This window comes from Equus asinus, chromosome 21, assembly GCF_041296235.1.
Source record: "Equus asinus isolate D_3611 breed Donkey chromosome 21, EquAss-T2T_v2, whole genome shotgun sequence".
NCBI classification, from domain to species: Eukaryota; Metazoa; Chordata; class Mammalia; order Perissodactyla; family Equidae; genus Equus; species Equus asinus.
In genome coordinates, this window is record NC_091810.1 from 63,802,866 (window position 1) to 63,824,072 (window position 21,207).

Sequence of the window (21,207 nt, forward strand, 5' to 3'; positions counted from 1 at the left end):
GGGCTGTCCGTGCTGTCAGCGTTTTCACCGTTTATGAGGCATTTTTGCTCTTTGTTTTTATAAAACCAGGGTCCCATTAGTCCCTTCCTTGTGCTCTGATCCATCAGATGTGTGCTTTTCACGGAGCCCCAGCGTGTGAGTTTTCACGCTGACCAGGCAGGGTAGGTAGAGGTCGGCACACAGGATTTCCTTCTTGGCAGTGACTACAGGTGGGCTGCTTAGAAAGATGCTTTCTGGTTCCACAGCTGCAAGGGCTGGCAGGGACTCATAAACCTGACCCTGATAACCTTTTCTTCGTGGCTGCTCTGAATTGCAGTAAGAGAAAGCAAAGGGCAGACAGGGAAAACGTTGGCTTTTGAGGGTTCGGAAGGCCATCCACGTTTGCCGTTTTGATGGGGTTTTCCTCCCCCTTCTGTTCCTGTTTGGGCCGGCACGGCCATGTCCAGTCACTGCCTGCTGGGATGGTATCCTGAGGACAGCCAAGGAGTCTTGCCCTCTTCCGTGAGCAGAGGTGGAAGCTTCTACACTGGACTCTACCACTGACTTGGACACATTACTTACCCTCTCTGTGCCTTAGTTTCCTCATTTGTAAAATGGGGGAGAATGCCTACCTTGTATGGCTGCTGTGAGGATTAAATCAAATGGGTCAATACTTGCAAAGCACAAGGGTCAGTGCGTGGCACACAGTAAGTACTATGAATATTAAGAAATAAAATAACAGTGGAGCAGTGTGAGCTCTCTGCATTCCTACTCAGAGCTGGAAGGATTTTTCTTGTCCTGGGTTTTGTTGTGCAAGGTTAGTTTGGTTTGTCTCACATCGTCTCACAGAGCATGTTATTTATGCCACAAAAGTATGGCTTAACTCACTGTGATGTGTGTAGTGAAATGTGTTTTTACCACTGATTAAAAAAAATATTTTCTCAGCACATTGTATAGGTTTCCTTTCCACTCTGTTGACTGTCCTTTGATACACAGAAGTTTTCAAATTTAACGTAGTTCCATTTGTCTTTTTTGCTTTTGTTGCCTGTGCTTTTAGTGTCTTATCCAAGAATTCATTGCCAAGTCCAATGTCATGAAGCTTTTGTATGTTTTCTTCTAGGAGTTTTATAGTTTTACGTCTTACGTTTAGATACTTAAACCATTTTGAGTTAATTTTTTGTATGTGGTGTCAGATCAGGACCCAACTTCATTCTTTCTCATGTGGACCTCCAGTTTTCCCAGCACCGTTTGTTAGAGAGACTCTCCTTTTCCCACTGCGTGTTTTTGGCACCCTTGTCAAGGATTATTTGACCATATACGCAAGTGTATACCATATGGGCTCTCTATTCTATTTAATTGATCTCTGTGTCTATTTCTATGCCAATATCATTCTGTTTTGGTTACTGTAGGTTTGTAGTATGTCTTGAAATCAGGAATTCCGTGTGAGTTCTTCAACTTTGTTCTTCTTTTCAAAGTTGTTTTGGCTATTCAGGGTCTTTTGAGATTCCGTATGGATTTTAGGATGAATTTCTCTATTTCTGCAAAAAATGCCACTAGGATTTTCATAGGGGTTGTATTGAATCCGTAGATCTCTTTGGGTGGTATGGACATTTTAACAATGTTAAGTCGTCCAATCCCTAGACACGTGGGACGTCTTCCCATTTATCTGTACCTTCCTTAATTTCTTTCAGAAATGTGTTGTAGTTTTCAGTGTACAAGTGTCTCACCTCTTTGGTTAGGTTTATTTCTAAGTATTTTATTCTTTTTGATGCTATTGTAAATGGACTTGTTTTCTGGATTTCCTTTTCGGATTGTTCATTTCTAGTGTAAGAAAAATCCTTGATTTTTGTGTGTTGGTTTTACATCCTGCAACTTTGCTGAATTCATTTATTGTAACAGTTTTTTTTTTTATTACTGTTATGATAGATTACAACCTTGTGAGATTTCAGTTGTACATTTTTGTTAGTCATGTTGTGGGTACACCACTTCCCCCTCTGTGCCCTCCCCCCACCCCCCCTTTTCCCTGGTAATCACGGATCAGATCTCCTTATCAATATGCTAATTTCCACCTATGAGTGGAGTCATATAGAGTTCGTCTTTCTCTGACTGGCTTATTTCGCTTAACATAATACCCTTGAGGTCCATCCACGTTGTTGTGAATGGGCCGATTTTGTCTTTTTTTATGGCTGAGTAGTATTCCATTGTGTATATATACCACATCTTCTTTATCCAATCATCAGTTTCTGGGCATGTAGGCTGGTTCCACGTCTTGGCTATTGTAAATAATGCTGCGATGAACATAGGGGTGCAAAGGACTCTTGAGATTTCTGATTTCAGGTTCTTAGGATAGATACCCAGTAATGGGATGGCTGGGTCATAGGGTATTTCTATTTTTAACTTTTTGAGAAATCTCCATACTGTTTTCCATAGTGGCTGTACCAGTTTGCATTCCCACCAACAGTGTATGAGGGTTCCTTTTTCTCCACAACCTCTCCAACATTTGTCGCTCTTGGTTTTGGATGTTTTTGCCAGTCTAACGAGTGTAAGGTGATATCTTAGTGTAGTTTTGATTTGCATTTCCCTGATGATTAGCGATGATGAACATCTTTTCATGTGTCTATTGGCCATATTCATATCTTCTTTTGAGAAATGTCTGTTCATGTCCTCTGCCCATTTTTTCATCGGGTTGTTTGTTTTTTTGTTGTTAAGCAGTGTGAGTTCTTGGTATATTATGGAGATTAACCCTTTGTCGGATAAGTGGCTTGTAAATATTTTTTCCCAATTAGTGAGCTGTTTTTTTGTTTCAATCCTGTTTTCCCTTGCCTTGAAGAAGCTCTTTAGTCTGATGAAGTCCCATTTGTTTATTTTTTCTATTGTTTCCCTCAACTGAAGAGTTATAGTGTCCGAAAAGATTCTTTTGAAACTGATGTCAAAGAGTGTCCTGCCTATATTCTCTTCCAAAAGACTTATTGTCTCAGGCCTAATCTTTAGGTCTTTGATCCATTTTGAGTTTATTTTGGTGTGTGGTGAAAAAGAATGGTCAATTTTCAATCTTTTGCATGTGGCTGTCCAGTTTTCCCAGCACCATTTGTTGAAGAGACTTTCTTTTCTCCATTGTAGGCCCTCTGCTCCTTTGTCGAAGATTAGCTGTCCATAGATGTGTGGTTTTATCTCTGGGCTTTCAATTCTGTTCCATTGATCTGTGGACCTGTTTTTGTACCAGTACCATGCTGTTTTGATCACTGTAGCTTTGTAGTATGTTTTGAAATCGGGGATTGTGATTCCGCCGGCTTTGTTTTTCTTGCTCAGGATTGCTTTAGCAATTCGCGGTCTTTTGTTGCCCCATATGAATTTTAGGATTGTTTGTTCAATTTCTGTGAAGAATGTTCTTGGGATTCTGATTGGGATAGCATTGAATCTGTATATTGCTTTAGGTAGTATGGACATTTTAACTATGTTTATTCTTCCAATCCATGTGCAAGGAATGTCTTTCCATCTCTTTATGTCATCGTCAATTTCTTTCAAGAAAGTCTTGTAGTTTTCATTGTATAGATCCTTCACTTCCTTGGTTAAGTTTATCCCAAGGTATTTTATTCTTTTCGTTGCGATTGTGAATGGGATTGAGTTCTTGAGTTCTTTTTCTGTTAGTTCATTGTTAGTGTATAGAAATGCTACTGATTTATGCACGTTAATTTTATACCCTGCTACTTTGCTGTAGTTGTTGATTATTTCTAATAGTTTTTCTATTGATTCTTTGGGGTTTTCTATATATAAGATCATGTCGTCTGCAAACAACGAGAGTTTTACTTCTTCGTTACCTATTTGGATTCCTTTTATTTCTTTTTCCTGCCGAATTGCTCTGGCCAGCACCTCCAGTACTATGTTGAATAGGAGTGGTGAAAGTGGGCACCCTTGTCTTGTTCCTGTCCTCAGAGGGATGGCTTTCAGTTTTTGTCCATTGAGTATGATGTTGGCTGTGGGTCTGTCATATATGGCCTTTATTATGTTGAGGTACTTTCCTTCTATACCCATTTTACTGAGGGTTTTTATCATAAATGGGTGTTGGATCTTGTCGAATGCTTTCTCTGCATCTATTGAGATGATCATGTGGGTTTTGTTTTTCATTTTGTTGATGTAGTGTATCACGTTGATTGACTTGCGGATGTTGAACCATCCCTGTGTCCCTGGTATAAATCCCACTTGATCATGGTGTATAATCTTTTTGATGTATTGCTGTGTTCGGTTTGCCAAAATTTTGTTGAGGATTTTTGCATCTATGTTCATCAGTGATATCGGCCTGTAGTTCTCCTTCTTTGTGTTGTCCTTGTCAGGTTTGGGGATCAGAGTGATGTTGGCTTCATAGAATGTGTTAGGGAGTTCTCCATCTTTCTCAATTTTCTGGAACAGTTTGAGGAGAATAGATATTAAGTCTTCTTTGAATGTTTGGTAGAATTCTCCAGAGAAGCCGTCTGGTCCTGGACTCTTATTTTTGGGGAGGTTTTTGATTACCGTTTCTATTTCCTTACTTGTGATTGGCCTATTCAGATTCTCCATTTCTTCCTGATTCAGTTTGGGGAGATTGTAGGAGTCTAGGAATTTGTCCATTTCTTCCAGGTTGTTCAATTTGTTGGCATATAGTTTTTCATAGTATTCTCTTATGATCTCTTGTATTTCATTGGTATCTGTTGTGATTTCTCCTCTGTCATTCCTAATTTTATTAATTTGCGATTTCTCTCTTCTTTTCTTGGTGAGTCTGGCTAGGGGTTTGTCAATTTTGTTAATTCTTTCGAAGAACCAACTCTTTGTTTCCTTGATCCTTTCTGTTGTCTTTTTTGTTTCAATATTGTTTATTTCTGCTCTTATTTTTATTATTTCCCTCCTTCTACTGACTCTGGGCTTTGTTTGTTCTTCTTTTTCTAGTTCTGTTAGGTGTCGTTTGAGGTTGCTTATGTGAGCTTTTTCTTGTTTAGTGAGGTGAGCCTGTATTGCGATGAATTTCCCTCTTAGGACTGCTTTTGCTGCATCCCAAATGGTTTGGTATGTCGTGTTCTCATTTTCATTAGTCTCCAGATAAAATTTGATTTCTTCTTTAATTTCTTCAATGATCCATTGTTTGTTGAGAAGCGTGTTGTTTAGTCTCCACATTTTTGCACCTTTCTCTGCTTTTTTCTTGTAGTTGATTTCTAGTTTAATAGCATTGTGATCAGAAAAGATGCTTGATATTATTTCAACTCTCTTGTATTTATTGATGTTTGCTTTGGTTCCCAAAATATGGTCAATCCTTGAGAATGTTCCATGTGCACTTGAGAAGAATGTGTAACCTGCTGTTTTTGGATGAAGTGTTCTATATATATCTATTAAGTCCATCTGGTCTAATTTTTCATTTAATTCTATTATTTCCTTGTTGATTTTCTGTCTGGATGTTCTGTCCATTGGTGTTAATGGTGTGTTGAGGTCCCCTACTATTATTGTATTGTTGTTGATGTCTTCTTTTAGTTCTATTAAGAGTTGCTTTACAAATTTTGGTGCTCCTGTGTTGGGTGCGTATATATTTATAAGTGTTATGTCTTCTTGGTGGAGAGTCCCTTTTATCATTATATACTGTCCATCTTTATCTTTCTTTATCTGTTTTGCTTTGAAATCTACCTTGTCTGATATTAGTATAGCGACACCTGCTTTCTTTTGTTCATTATTAGCTTGGAGTATTGTTCTCCATCCCTTCACTCTGAGTCTGTGTTTGTCTTTGGGGCTGAGGTGTGTTTCCTGGAGGCAGCATATTGTTGGATCTTGTTCTTTGATCCATCCTGCCACTCTGTGTCTTTTGATTGGGGAGTTCAGTCCATTTACATTTAGAGTGATTATTGAGATGTGGGGGCCTACCACTACCATTTTGCGTCTTGTTTTCCGGTTTTCTTCAGTTTCCTTTGTTTCTCGTCCCATGGTTTAATCTGTTCTGATGTAGAGCTGCTACTCTCTGTTGTTGTCCTTCTACTTATCTCCTCTGCTCTTGGTTTTGTAGCCCCTTTCCTTTTTTGGATTTTTCAGGAATGAGGGTTTTCCTGAGGATTTCCTGAAGAGGAGGTTTTGTGGCAATGAACTCCCTTAATTTTTGTTTATCTGGGAAAGTTTTTATTTCTCCATCGTATTTGAAGGATATTTTCGCTGGGTAGAGAATTCTCGGCTGTAGATTTTTGTCCTTCAGATTTTTGAATATATCATTCCACTCTCTTCTAGCCTGTAAAGTTTCTGCTGAGAAATCTGCTGATAGCCTGATGGGGGTTCCTTTGTAGGTTAGTTTCTTTTGCCTGGCTGTCCTTAGTATTTTCTCCTTGTTGTTGACTTTTGCTAGCTTCACTACTATATGCCGTGGAGTTGGTCTTCTTGCATTGATAAAGTTTGGAGATCTGTTGGCTTCTGTCACCTGAAGATCCATCTCTCTCACCAGATTTGGGAAGTTCTCAGCCATTATTTCTTTGAGTAGGCTTTCTGCCCCTTTCTCCTTCTCTTCTCCCTCTGGTAAACCTATAATCCTTAGGTTGCGTCTCCTAATTGTGTCTGATAATTCTCGGAGAGTTTCTTCATTTCTTTTTAGTCTTGCTTCTCTCTCCTCCTCTGCCTGCAGCAATTCTATATTGCCATCTTCCAAATTGCTAATTCTTTCCTCCATATTATCGGCCCTACTGTTCAGAGCATCTAGATTTTTCTTAATCTCCTCTATTGTGTTCTTCATTTCCAATATTTCTGTTTGGTTCTTCTTTATCGTATCAAACTCTTTTGTGCCATAGCTCCTGAACTCGTTGAGTTGTCGGTCAGAATTCTCTCTTAACTCATTGAGAATTTTAATGATGGCTGTTTTGAAGTCATCATCATTTAGGTTATATATCTCATTTTCTTTGGGATTGTTTTCTGTGTATTTGTTACTTTCTTTCTGTTCTGGAGATTTAATGTATTTTTTCATATTGCTTGATGTTGTCGATTTGTGCCTCCGCATGGAGATAGAGTTTAGTTGCTCCTTTCACTTGTTTCAGCTGCTGCGGTGGGGGAGCAGCTGTTTATACTGCACCAACCAGGAACCCTGTCCGCAGTTGCTAGCTGGGCCTGGGCCCCTCCTCGTAGCCACAGTGGCCCTTTGGATTCCCTCCTCTGCCGTGGGGGCCGTCACAGGGGGGCTTCAGGCTGCTGGTGCCTACTGTTGCAGCCCGCCTAGATGTGCTCTCTCCTTAGGGTCTGCAACGGTGTTATGGGCTTTTCCAGCGGCCAGGGGTGGGATCACTTATATTTGTCACTCCGTTGTGTCGGCACCCACAAAATCTCACTTGTCCTCTATTGGTCGCAGGAGAGCTATTGGCATCTTCTACAGTCTGTGGTTAGTTCACCTAGCTATGCTGCTTTTGCCCTGGGGTCTTCCAGCCTTGTGGCTGGCGCTGGGTGCCTTCTACTCGTGCTGTGCAGAGGCTTTCCCTAAGGCTGCTGTGAGCCTGTAGGGTTTCCCCCTAGGCTACAAAGCTGGGACTCTGGAACTCACCCCAGCCCCAGTCCTCTCCGAGAACTCCGGCTATCCCTAGTCCCACGGGGCGGGCAACGGCAGCTGGGGGTCGCCCCGCCCTCTGGGATTCTCTCCGGGCCTCTCCCGGAGCCGTGAATGCTGGGCGTGGCCCCTCTGCTAATGGGAGACAGAGAGTCTTTGCTGCCCGGGTGGAACTCCGGTGCTTCCCCTCTGGGTCGCCGAGCCTGCCTTTGAAACTTCCCCCAGTCCCAGTCCTCTCCGAGATCTCCGGCAATTCCTAGTCCCACGGGGTGGGCAACGGCAGCTGGGGGTCACCCCGCCCTCTGGGATTCTCCCCGGACCTCTCCTGGAGCCGTGAATGCTGGGAGTGGCCCCTCTGCTAATGGCAGACAGAGAGTTTTGTCTGCTGCCCGGGCGGAACTCCGGCGCTTCCCCTCCGGGTCGCAGAACCGGCCTTTGAAAGTTCCCCCAGCCCCGGTCCTCTCCGAGATCTCCGGCAATCCCTACTCCCACGGGGCGGGCAATGGCAGCTGGGAGACCTCTGTACCCTCAGCGACTCTCTCTGGGACCCTCTGGGCGCCGCGAACACCAGGCGGGGTCTCCCCGCCAATGGCGGGGAGAGACTCTCCCTGCGGGCTCAGGTGTGCAACTCCAAAGTTTCCCTCTGCGTTTAGGAGTAATTGTGGGGGGTTTAGGTAGGGTTCTGGTCACCTGTTTCCACCGTCGCTCCTCTGTTGTGTGCTCGCTCCTGCCCTAGATGTGTGTAGATCCTCTGGGGGCGTCCGTTGGAAGAAAGCTGCTTGCGGGTACTAGGCTGCTCGGTCGGGGTCGGAGAGTTTTCACCTATTTCCACATCCTCCTGGAGGAAAGTCCATCCGCTTTCTGATGTTTAGTCGCGTGGGTATCTCAGACGTCCTGAGATGCTGTCTGGATATCCTTTGTCAAGCAATAAGTGTCCAAATAATTGTAGACTCGAAGGGGGAGAGACAAAGAGGACTACTCACGGTGCCATCTTGGATCTTCCTCCTATTGCAACAGTTTTTTTGTGTGGAATCTTTAGGGGTTTCTGTGCATATGATCATGTCATTTATGAACAGAGATAATTTTACTTCTTTATTTCCAGTTTGGATGCCTGATATATTTTTTCTTCCCTGATTGCTCTGGCTAGGACTTCCAGTACTCTGTTGAACAGGATTGGTGAGAGTTGGCATCCTTGCCTTGTTCCTGATCTTAGAGGAAAAGGTTTCAGTCTTTGACCGTTGAGTATGTTGTTAGCTATGGACTTTTCATAAGTGTCCTTTATTATGTTGAGGTAGTTTCCTTCTAGTTTGTTGAGTGTTTTTATTATGTAAGGATCTGCTGCCTGTTTTTGTAAATACTAAAATCTTGTTGAAAACCAGCCATGCCCCTTGTTTACATATTGCCTATGTCTGTTTTCAATCTACAATGGCAAAGTTGCGTAGTTGTGACAGAGAGCTTGTGGCCAACAAAGACTAAAATGTTTACTATCTGGCCCCTTATTGGTCCCTGCTTTCAGCTATTAATGTGGTAGATAACGTTAATTGATTTTTGAATTTTGAGACCGTCTTGCTATCCTGGGATCACCTTCTCTTGGTTATGTTATATATTCTTTTTTCATGTTGCTGAATTCAGTTTGCTAATATTTTGTTAAAGGTTTTTGCGTCTATGTTTATGAAAGATACTGGTTTGTAGTTTTCTTACACTGTCTTTGTCTGCTTTTGGTATTATGGTAATGTTGACCTTAAAATGAGTTGGGAAGTATCCTTCCTGTTATATTTTCCGGAAGAAATTGTGTAGAGTTGGTGTTATTTCTTCTTTAAATATTTGATAGAAATCACCAGGGAAACCATCTGGCCTGGAGATTTGTTTTTTGGGAGGGTTTTTAACTACAAAGTCAATTTCTTTAATAGTTTATAAAGCTATTCAGATTATTTCATCTTGAGTGTGTTTTGGTAGTTCACACTTTTTGAGGATATTGGTCCATTTCTTGTAAGTTGTTGCATTTCTAGGATATGTAGAGTTACTTGTAGTATTCCCTTATCATCTTTTTAATATCTTTGAGGCCTGTAGTGATAGTGTCTCTTTCCTTGTCCTGATATTGGTAATTTGTGTCTTTTCCCTTTTTGTCTTTGTCTCTTGCTAGAGGTTTATCAATTTATTGATCTTACTAAGAACCAGCTTTTTGTAGCATTGATGGTCTTTATTTAGTTTTTCTGTTTTCAATGTAATTGATTTCTGCTCTAATCTTTTTTATTCTTTCCTCCTTTTTTTTTTTTTTTTTTTTGCTGAGAATGATTCTCCCTGAGCTAACATCTCTGCCAGTCTTCCTCTACTTTTTAGTATGTGGACCACCAGCACAGCAATGCTGCTAACAGAGTGGTGTAGGTCCACACCCAGGAGCCAAACGCCAGGCCACTGAAGCACCGAACTTAATCACTAGGCCACCTGGGCTGGTCCTCTTTCCTTCTGCTTTTTGTGTTTAGTTTCTTCTTTTCCTAGTTTCTTAAGGTGGAAGCTTAAATTTTTAATTATTTCTTCTTTTCTAAGATAAACATTTAATGCTATAAATTTCCCTCTAAGCACTGCTTTAGTTGCCCTCACAAATTTTGATATGCTGTGGTTTCATTTTAGTTCAGGTTAATTTCCCTTGAGTCCTTCTGTTTGACTCATGAATTATTTAGAAGTGTGTTAATTTCCAGGTGTTGGAAGATTTTCCTATTATTTTTCTGTTACTCATTTCTAGTTTAATTTCATTATGGTCAGAGAACATACTTTTTATTATTTCAGTTCTTTTAATTTTGTTATGGTTTGTTTTATGACCTTGGAGATGTTCTGTCTTGAACGTTTCCTGGATACTTGAAAAGAATATATATTCTGTCGTCATTGGGAGAATTGTTCTGTACGTGTCAATTAGATCTAGTTCATTGATGATGTTTTGTTCTTCTATGTCCTGATGCATTTTTAAAATGTTTATTTTATAATTTTGGAGCTGTGGTCTAGAAGGAAAGCACAACCCCTGCTCATAATATGTCATATGTATTCAAATTTTCCCCTGAATTTGTGTTCTTTCACAGACTGCCTTATTTTTATATTTAATTTTCCTGAATATCACCTGCATGAAGGCACAACAACTTGATATTTGTTCATGTGTTTTGAAAACACTCAAATATTCTAGGATACAGTGTTATTAATTTCATTTTATGAGGTACTCTCCCTGATTACCTTGGACCTGCCGTGATTTTAGGTACCTGAAAACCAGCTTTACACCTACTTGGAGATGCTTTTTCAGACAACTTAGCTGACTCTAATTCAGACAATGTAAATATGTTGGTTACCTCATCAAGTGAAGATTGATATAAAGAAATATGTGTGGATTCTATTGAGTAGATGAAGGGCCATTGGAGAGGTTCTGAGACCTCTGCTTACCCGTTAAGAGTGCTGAGTATACTGAGTTGTTGGAGAGACGTCTGTGGAAGGACATCAGACAGTGCAGGCTCATCCACCCCCTTTTTAAGAGAGAGGTTTACCTGTATCCCTTAAGACTTCCACTCTAGGTTTGGATCAGCAAAATCTTCCATAATATTTTGAGCCTATTGTGGGGAACAGAGTGGACCCTAAACCACGTCTGTAGAAGAAGGGCCCGTCAGAGGCTTTGGGTCTTCAGTTGGACCTCACCCAGCTGAGGGTCATGGGCTGAACTGGGGTCTGGTCTCCTTTGCAAGCAGGTCACACCTTGCTGTCTCTCCTCCTCTCCCCACCCTAGGTTAGTGGATGACCTTAGACCACGCATTCTAAAATGGCACTAAAAAAATTGGTTCCTAGGTAGTGGTGGTGAAAATATCTCACTCTTTTTATATATAAAGCACAGATATAGGTACAATACATTAATGGATATAGTCTTATCTCTTTTATTAATTTCATGGGGGGCTTACGTAGGGAAAAAATTGTCTAAAAAGGCCCCTTAGGGGAGTGATAATGATAAAAAGGTTGAGAAATATTACTTTAAATTGAAGATGCTGGGAGAGGTGCTGGGCAGAAAGGCTACTGGGATTTGAATTATTTCTGATTGTGAGGGGGTGGAAGGGGATGCTACTGAACTTTATTATAAGAAAATATTCTTATCCAGAGATTTTCAGTGCCTGGAACAAAAGGAAATAGGACTAAGTCATATCATGGAGAAGTCAGGTTAAATGTGAGGCAGTTGTTCCTGCCAGAGAGCTTCATTAAATTATATAGGAAGGAATTTGAAAATGAGACCTCCCTTCTGCCTGGAGTCCTTTGGGAAAGGAGCTGTGGGAAGCAGGGAGTGAGCTAGGGAGGCCTCCTCGGGTGCTGTCAGTCCATTGGGTGGGTGAGGAGGGAGCCTACTACTCAGTATTTTAAACCCCGACATCACCCCTGCTCCCCTCATTTGGGCAGTTGGCAACTTTTGCCTATGGACTGTATATTAGGTAATACTACTGAATCAATGTTAAACTGCCAGAAATTGATAATTGTGCTGTGGTTCTATAAGAGTATGTCCTTATTCTTGGAAAATAGATAATGAAGTATTTAGGGATAAAAGGAGATGTCTACCACTCACTCACAAATGATTCCAGAAAAACTTTATATAAGGGGAGAGGGAGCGGGAAGGGGAGCAGGAGGGAGCTGCCTGGATGTGCATGGAGGGGAGGGGAGAAAGGAAGGAAGAGGAGGAGAAGGGAGAGAGAGCGAGAGCCGTGATAGAGCAGGTGTGCCAAAGCATCAGTAGTTGTGGAATCTGGGTGAAGGGATATACAGGGGTTCTTTGTAATATTCTTGCAACTCTTCTGTAAATTTGAATCATTTCAAAGTACAAAGGAAAAAAATTAAAAAGCAAATGAGAAGACACACGGCTCCTTTGAGAAACACAAGTTGCCATGTCCTGTAATGTTGTTTGAAATTGCAAAAGAAGTGAAGTAGTTTGGCCGAAAGCAGGTCATTATATGGCAAGATCCGGGAGAGCAGGTGTCAGACCTAAGTTCTGGCAGAGTGACTGGCACATAGTAGGCGCTCAATAAGTATTTGAATGAATGAAATGAGTGCAGTGGTGATTTTGGCGTAGATTTTTCCATTGCACAAGTGGGCATGGGCAGATTTGGGGGGACTTCCCCACACAGCCCCTTGTGGACTTTGTGACAGTCATCAAATGGAAAACTTTTGTCTCGGGGACCTTGCATTACAATTAGTATAATGGAAGAGATTGAAGTGCTAATTTTAGATTTCTTGCTGAAGAAGGCACGCTGAGGGATCCGGCAGAGCCTTTCTCCTGGATTGGTTTCCATTTAAAAAGTATGAAATCTCCTCCAAAAAGTGCTTAGGTAGAGAAACCATCACCATGGTCTCCAGAACTCTATCATGCCAATCTGAAACTCTGTACCCATTAAACAATCACTTGTTATTATTATGTGCTTAGCAAACCATTTGTTCCACAGAATTATAATTGTTACCTTTAGTAATAGTAGGCTGCTGGACCCCAAAACTAAAATTCGTGCACCAAAATTAGAGAATTCTTACTTAAATTTAATTAATTATCTTGAAAGGGAACACTTAGAAATTTAACAGGAACATTTACTGCTAGTTCACACAAATTAACTTTCCCTAAAGAGTATAACTTATATACTATAATATATAGTATTTAAAATGAAATATAAGAGTTCTAAGGCTTCTTAAAAACTTTTTAAAAATTAACTTTACGGTGGGATAATTAACAGACAGATGTACCTGTTTTCAGTGTATAGTGTGATGACTTTTGTGTCTTTTTCTTTTGATACAAATACTGTTGCCCCTGCCCCTCCCCCCTTTTGGTTATTTTGTCTTAATGACTTATTTTTTCTAGTTATAAAGGTATTATTTCATGTTCCTTATAGAAAACTTGGGAAATTCAGAAAAGGCTAAAGAGAAAACAAAAGACATCAGTAACTGCCCAGTCCCTGACCTCAAATTATTGGTATTGTCTCTCTCTCTCCTTTTTAAAAATAGACTATTTTTTAGAGCAGTTTTAGGCTTATAGCAAAATTGAGCAGAACTACAGAGTTCCCATATACTCCCCAGTCCACCCCCCCCAGGCTCTTTTGTTATATTTTAAACTATAAAAATAGCATATGCCTGCTAAAATAAAATTCAGAGATGCCAGCCTTCCCAGCTCTCAGAGGTCACTTTTCTCCAGAAACCTCTCCCGGCTCCTTGGCCAGTGCAGATCCCGGGCACTTAGCTCATCCCACGCCGTCTTGTTTGGTGGCTCATGACACTCTTGTGGCAGGAAGGCAGCCACGGGGTTTGTGTTTGCTCAGTGTTTGATGGTTGAGCCACTGAGTAGATTTGCACAGCGTCTGAACTTGGTTTATTGTAGTCTTGCTTAGAAGTATTCTTTTTGGGGTGAGTTCCACATGAAGACTGTCAAACGGCTCTGGCAAATAAAGAAAACAAATCTCTGGCTTCTTGATTCAACATTCACAGGGGGAGGTGCCTCTGGGTGTTTATGAACTACGAAGGGGGTAAACCAATTTTCAGATGGCTTTCGTGTCCAAGCAGGTTGTGTTCTCACTCTTTGTGGGTGAATTTTTGGATCTTGGAATGTGTTTTCCTTTTGAAATGTGAAATAAGGATTAAAGAGGGTGGCTTGTGTGAAAGAAAGAGAGCGGGTAATTCTCTGCCAGGTGTTGACCAACACAAGGGGGGGTACAACACGAGGACAGGTGGCTGATGCCCTTGAGGGAGAAATGGGTCACGCAGTGTCTCAAGTGGTGGTTTCAAAGTCGGGAAGGTTCAGAGATGCTCTTTGGTTTCTGAGCTGGGGAAAGGCGAGAGGGAGGGAGGTGCGGGAGGTGCGAGAGGAACTCCTGTTCTGCCCTGGAGGTGGATAGTTGTAAGCTGGGGAGGGCCTGCTTTCCGTAAACTAGTTTGCAACCTTATGGTGTCCATTTTAACCTTGCTTTCTCATTTAGGTCAATTGGATTTGTGTAAGGAATTTGGCCAGACAACCAAATATTTAAACTGGTTTCCCCTATTGTATTTTATTTCCATAGTCTGTTTATAATCCTAATTGATGCAAATGCTCTTGTTATCTTGAATGTGAATTGAATGTAGGGTTCTGATTTGTTTAATTTTGCATCATGTTATTGAACGTGTTGAGTGTAGCTGAGAGTCTGAATGACAGACTGAGGATGGCTGGTGCTAAAGCCTTATTTTATGTGGTACCTCTGGCGTCTTGGGCTACAGGGAGGTGCTTTTAGTTAAGGGGCTGATAAAGCCCAGAAACAAGTTCAGGAAGGGACCTCTGAGGCTCCCTATTTGGGGGATCCCTGGATCTTGAGCTGTTTATTGCTCATGGAAGCTTTTTTGTATGTAATTTCTTACACATTCAGCACAGTGCTAAGATGGTCCTCTCCCTCCTGGGGAGTTTGAAAGAACGGTTTCACGGTAGAAAACATCAGACCTCAGGAGGGAGAGTTTATTTTTCTTAAGTGATAGGCAACTTTCATTCTCTGCATCTGAGAGAAGCTGATTTTAAGTAGCCCTGTCACCACATGTCACAACTCAGGAGTAATCCTAACATTTTACCTATATCCTTTTACTGGAAGCATTTTCCAAAATAAATAAAAATTGCTTAACAGTAAAAGGCAAGGGGAAGCTGACATTTGCCTTCACAGAGCATTATTCTGGGGCCCTGAAGGCCCTCAGATGAAGTTGCCCAATCCTCGTTTCACAGGTGAGCAAACAACCCCAAAAGAGATGACATTTAATTCCAGAAAAGTGATGCTAAATATGGTCTCTCTGCTGTGTGCTTTTGTTATGCAGCAAAGAATACCCGCTGGCGTCTCCTTATCTGGCTGATGCTCTGAGACTCATTTGATGTTCTGGTTTATTAGCTGTTTTGAATGATGGAGAAAAAATTCGAAATGTGCAAAGAGCTTTTCTCGAACCCTGTGCTCCTGGGGTATTAAAAAAATCATCTTTGAGATATCTTATCTCTGAGTCTCATGCTAATTTCCTCTAATATATAGCCAAGAGAACTCAGTTTAATAATACCTTTCAGTAGCCACAGTTGCTTTTATTTTATTTTCCAGATTATGAATAAAGAACCAGCCTCTAGGACTGCTTCCAATCTGTCAGTAGAGAGCACACCGTTTATGGTGCTGCCGAAATAGAAGATGTGCTTCTAAATTCGAGAAGTTACTAGCTAAGTTTGATTAGACTGCATTAATAATTTGAGACTATTCTCTGTGGGCTGATATTTCCTAGCAGTTCTTTAGGACAGAGCGTTCTTCAGTTGCTTGGGAGCCGTTCTAGCCTGGACCTTGGCTTGTGGGCCAGTGTAGCTTCTTTGTTTTCCTTGCACACTCCTCCACACTTGAGGAGCTGCTATTTTGGACCACAATTACTAAAAGTGTCTTTTAGGATCCTGGCCCTCTAGAGGTGGTATTTGACCTTTGGGGGACTTGTCCCATGGTGCGTTAATGAGCTCTCCATGTACTGTAGTGGGTCTTACCCTTTGGTTTAGTACAGGGGTCAACAAACATTTTCTGTAAAGGGCCAGATAGTACATAATTTCAACTCTGCTCTTGTAGCAGGAAAGCAGCCGTAGACAGGATGTCAACCAATAGGCATGGTTGTGTTCCAATAAAACTTTATTTACAAAAACAAGTGGTGGCTTGGCTTCTGTGGGTGATGGAGAGAAGAATCCGGTACCCATAAACATAAACTTCTCAGGTGAGATTTAGTATCTGTGGTGGGGAAGATGCTTTTGTATTATTTTTCAATAACTTTTCAGTTGATATAACAAAAATAAAGACTTCTTTTAGGGAAGAAACGGCCCCTAATCCCACCACTCTTAATACAACTGTGTTTTCATTTTTGTGCATTTCTTTTGAGTCCTGTCCTCTTGTATATATACTTTTGCAAAGTCCCAATGTGTTTACCTATCAGTTGGTGTTACTCAAGAGCATAATGCACCCCCATATCTGACAGTTGTTAGTACATGGGGATCTAGGGAAGCCTAAAAATTGTAAACTAGATTCGGCAGGGAAGATATTTTTAAGGGCTGATTTGTGAGGAGCACTGTCATTTTCTGTGTTTTTGACTTTTTCAATGAAAGTTCTAATTCACTCTTTATATAAGCCCTGCAAAACAGCAATGTCCAGAGGATTAACTACTGGGAGAAATCAGGCCTTGGCTAAAGTAAATCGAGTCGTTGGCTATTCAGTGCCAAAGTCACGCTTTAGCTCTGAGTTAAGTTTGTGGTCCCCAGGGTTTTGTGATGGCGTGAGAGTTCCTGCACCCCTGCCAACGGCCACAAAGACTGGACTGTAGCAGATTTTTAATTTTTTCTTCCTTTTTAGTTGGTGCGCACACAATAAATCAAGAAATAAATGACCACACTTCAGTCTCACTCTATATGATGCGACTCTAAAGATGTATTTTTCTAAACAGGAATTTCCAAATATGTCTATCCAGGAACAGCAAGATTCTTTTTTACAACAGTGCAACCATTGCTGAAATTGTTTTGAAGCTCCTTTTTGGGAATTGCCTTCAGAATAAGTTACAAGCTGCAGCAGAAAAGAAGTCTGCCTGCTTTGTAGTCTTACCTCATTTTTGACTAAAAATGGTATTAGCCAGCGCAACTGCATCACCTTGGCCACTGCCCATGGCTCTGAGTTGCTTTCAGCTGTTTCTGGATCTCATAACCATGCTCAGAGTAGTTGGATTGAGCTAAAGGTTGAGGGTAATAACAATAAGCCAGGAGCTTCTGAGGGTATTTCTTTGGAGGGAACAAAAATATTTATTTCTCTGGGTAAGTTGTGATCATTGAAAAAAAAAAAAGTCATGCCTTTGTACATCATTAGGCTGTCCCCAGACCGCCATGCCAACATGACTTTTGAATGAGATCATTCTGACATGAAGTGGCCTCCCAGATTGAGCTGCTTTATTCCAAATCCCACTCAAAAGGCCCTCATTTTTATGTGCTCTCTTGTCTCTGTTAACTGGGACATTTAAAAGGCTGTTCTAGGTTTGCTTTTCTGAGAGACTGTGTATATATTGATAGAAGCTGATGGACTGCAATACGTTCTCTCTACTCCTCTTGTCTTCCCCTCCCCTCCCTCCAACATGGAAGGGGGGGAAGCTTATGTCCTGTACTAGGGAGTTTTACTGTCTGGCAGGCAGTTATGTAGGCTCATAACTTAGGAGGCAGGCTCAGAGCAGTTTAGAAGGCATGCTATTTAGGCTCTTAGTTGCAGACAGTAGATTCCTTCTAAGCAGCAGGGATTTATTAGAGAGAATTTTGCAGTATTTCTGGGAGAACAAAGCTTCCATGCTATGTATTCAGCAATAACACAACTTGTCTCCAACCGATTTCCAACTGTAACATTGTTCTAACTTACTTACATCTCTACCCCAGTACCTGTGACACTAGAGGCAGAACACTAAAACCTCTGCCACAGCTGCTCCAAGGAATCAAACACATGGACGACTGTCTTGCCAGAAGTTCTGACCTCCCAGCATATGGCTACTGCCTCCTGTCGTTCCCCTCTGCCTTTGAAATCTTGCGTGGATGTGTCTGCTTGGAAGAATCTAGCTGCAAGGGAGTCAGTGAAGAGAGCGTTTAGTTTTCTAGCCTCTGTAGACCAAGAAGGTTGATGGGCTTGAAAACTGTTTGGTGGTACTGAATGAACCACTTTGCAATATTTGTGACCAAGGGTGTGTGCATAGAGGTGACAGCTAAACCTCTGGTGGGTAGGTTCTTGCGGTGAAAAGAGCAGAGGGGAGAGGGCTGAGTGTAGGAGACTCTCGAGGGCTATTGGGAAAATGAAGTGACCAGGATTCACTGCAGCTGTCCTTGCTGTGACCAGGAGGGTTGCAGCCCACTGTGGGACAGGTGGTGTTGATGGGTAGAAGTGGCTGCCATGCCATGCCTGTGCTCTTGGCAAGGTCTTGACCTTACTAAGAGGGAAGAAGTGCTGGGCTCATGGTGTTTTTTCCTATGTAGCATTGGAGTTTTGAGGCTGGCAGAATCAGTTTCAAATTCCAGCCTGTGTGAACACAGCTAAGTTATTATACCATTCTGAGTTTTAGTCTGCTAATGTATAAAGTGGTGATATGTTTAACTTGCAGGGGGATTGTGATTGTAAATCAGATAACATGTGACTGTCTAATATACACTGTGATGTATAGTAGGGACCCAATAAATTACTACTATTATGCCCAACTTTGTGATCTTTCTTTTTTCCTTTTGTCTGAGCAACTCACAGCTGCCTTAAACCACAGCGGATACAGTAACTTCAATGCTGTTTCTAGCAATTAGCTTACCTTTCCCACCCTCTGTATGCCTAACTTTCTCCCACTGCTCCCTGAACATTTTATTATGACAAATTTCAAACATACAGGAAAGTTGAAAGAATTGTACAGTGAACACACATATATCTATCTTCTGGACTCTATAATTAACATTTTATTATACCTGCTTTATCACGTTATCTTTCCATCTATCCATCCATCAACCCATTTTATTTCTTTATACATTTCAGAGTAAATTGCCAATATCAGTACACTTCCTTGTAAATATTTTAGCATACATGTTATTAACAAATATCATTAGTGATATTTATTTGCAGTATTTTCTTTTGATGTAAAATTTCACAATGAAATGCATAAATCTTAAGTGTGCATTTGCAGAGTTTTGACAACTGCATATGCTTGTTACCCAAACCCATATCAAAGCATAGAACATTTCCAACTCCCCAGAAAATTCCCTCGTGCCTCTACCCCAGACAACCACCATCCTGATTTTTTGCCCATGTAGATTAGTTTTGCCTGGTCTAGCATTTCATATAAATGGAATCACACAGTGTGTACTCGTTAGTGTCTGGCTTCCTCTCGTCAGCATAACATTTTGAGATTCATTTATATAGTCATGTCTTACCCGTCTAGCTTTTATTGCTGAGATGGCAAGCTTTAAAATTATGCCTGACTGCTGCAAAGAAGGAAGAACCATACACTTCCCTCATGGAACTTGGAGGTTGTTTCTTTCTTCTCCGTTCTAGCCTAATGTTATCAATGCACATAGGGTCTTTGTAGACGATTAGAGTTAAAGGGGCTTACAGGCCATTTAATTCAGTCCCTCTCCCAGTCTTTGGCATCTTGGCCAGGGCAGCCATCTTTCTGATCTGTTTCTCCTCCCTCTTTGGACTACTGTTAGCGGGAATTTATGTGCGGGAGGGCCAGTGTATGGGCACCTTAGACGTTTAATTGTTTTAGTGCTAAAAAAAAGGATGAATCCAGCCTTCTCTTAATGATTTTTGTTATTGGGGATTTCATTATGTTGAGTACATGCTAGAAATATAGAACCAGTCGGCTGTAACAGCTGGTGTTGGAAACAAATTCCTATTTCGCTTTTCTGTTAATGAATTAGCTGGGACTCTGAAGCTGTTAAACTCTCTGATGGAATAAGGAGTCATTCTCTTGTCTCCTATCCCAAGTTCCTGCCTCCCTCCCTCCTTTCTTTCCTTCCTTCCTCCTCCATCTCTCTGTCACGCACATACACACAACCCTTTTGAGCCTATTTACATATAGTGACTTGTCTGAAAGTTTAGGTAGATCTTTTTTGAAAGTGATTGAGATGTCTGAAGGGGAGAAGGAAGAGGGTTGGAAAAGAATGGCCACTGCTTGATAATAGGGAGGCAGTACCCACTCTACGGGGGTAGGTTATTAAATGATGTAACTTGTGGCACCCGATCCCAGCAGGGCTCTGTGGGTGCTAGGTCCGTCTTTGTTTCTGTCCTGTGCAAATGTTCTGGAACCTGCCTGCACTTTACAGGTATTGGGGGAGATTTTACAAAAACATCACCATCAGGTCCCAACCTGGCCCAGTTGAACCAGAATGTGGGCCCCTCCCCCAGGCCATTCTAATGTGAACCCCAGTTTAAAGTCACTGATTTAGTACCTTCAGGACCCATTTTCATGCACATTATCACTGCTAATCCTAAGAACCACCCAAGGCAGGCAGATTTTAGTAATATCTTCTTATTTTAGCTGAGCAAGCTGATCTCCAAGTGGACATTCTAACATAGGTCAGTCTGATTGCAAATGCCACAGTCTTCCCATTATTGTGTGTTCCCTCTGATCCCCTTATGTGAATGGATTTCACATAGTAGGATGGATCATTCCAGTTGTTCATTCATTTGTTGCTTACCATCTGTCACGCTGTGGCTGGAAGTACCCTGGGGAATATTGTTGGTGGGTCCCTGCCTCGGAGCTGATGGATTAGGGAGACACAGTGGACAGGCAGTTAATCTGTGGTATGGTACGTGCTCTCGTGGAACAGCCAGGGAACGGGGAGATCACGATGGAGGAGCACCGAGTCTGGGCCTGGCCAGGCAAAGAACTCTAGGAAATAGCACCTAGTTAAGACCTGGAGGTGAGAGAGAGCAAGCATGGGCTCCATGGAGGGAGTGAAAGAAGCTCTGAAGCTGAAAGCGAGAGAGAAAAGAAGAACCTGGGAATGATGAAGTACCAGCACCTGAACAGATGTGCTTCACTGAGGAAGGCTGTTTCTCACCCCACCCATTGTGCATTAAGGCATGGTTTTTCACTTTGCACCAGGATCCTTAGTTGCATTTGTAAAACGAGACGAAATGCTTTAACATAGGTTTTCTGTAAATTGCAAATTTCATTGAATTGAAAAG

General features: G+C 41.6%; 1 protein-coding gene across 3 annotated transcripts in view; it reads left to right on the forward strand.

Moving 5' to 3' along the window:
* Window positions 1-21,207, forward strand: part of OSBPL10 (oxysterol binding protein like 10) — a 291,181-nt gene that overhangs the window by 14,115 nt on the left and 255,859 nt on the right. The gene's annotated exons all lie outside the window — the stretch shown is intronic.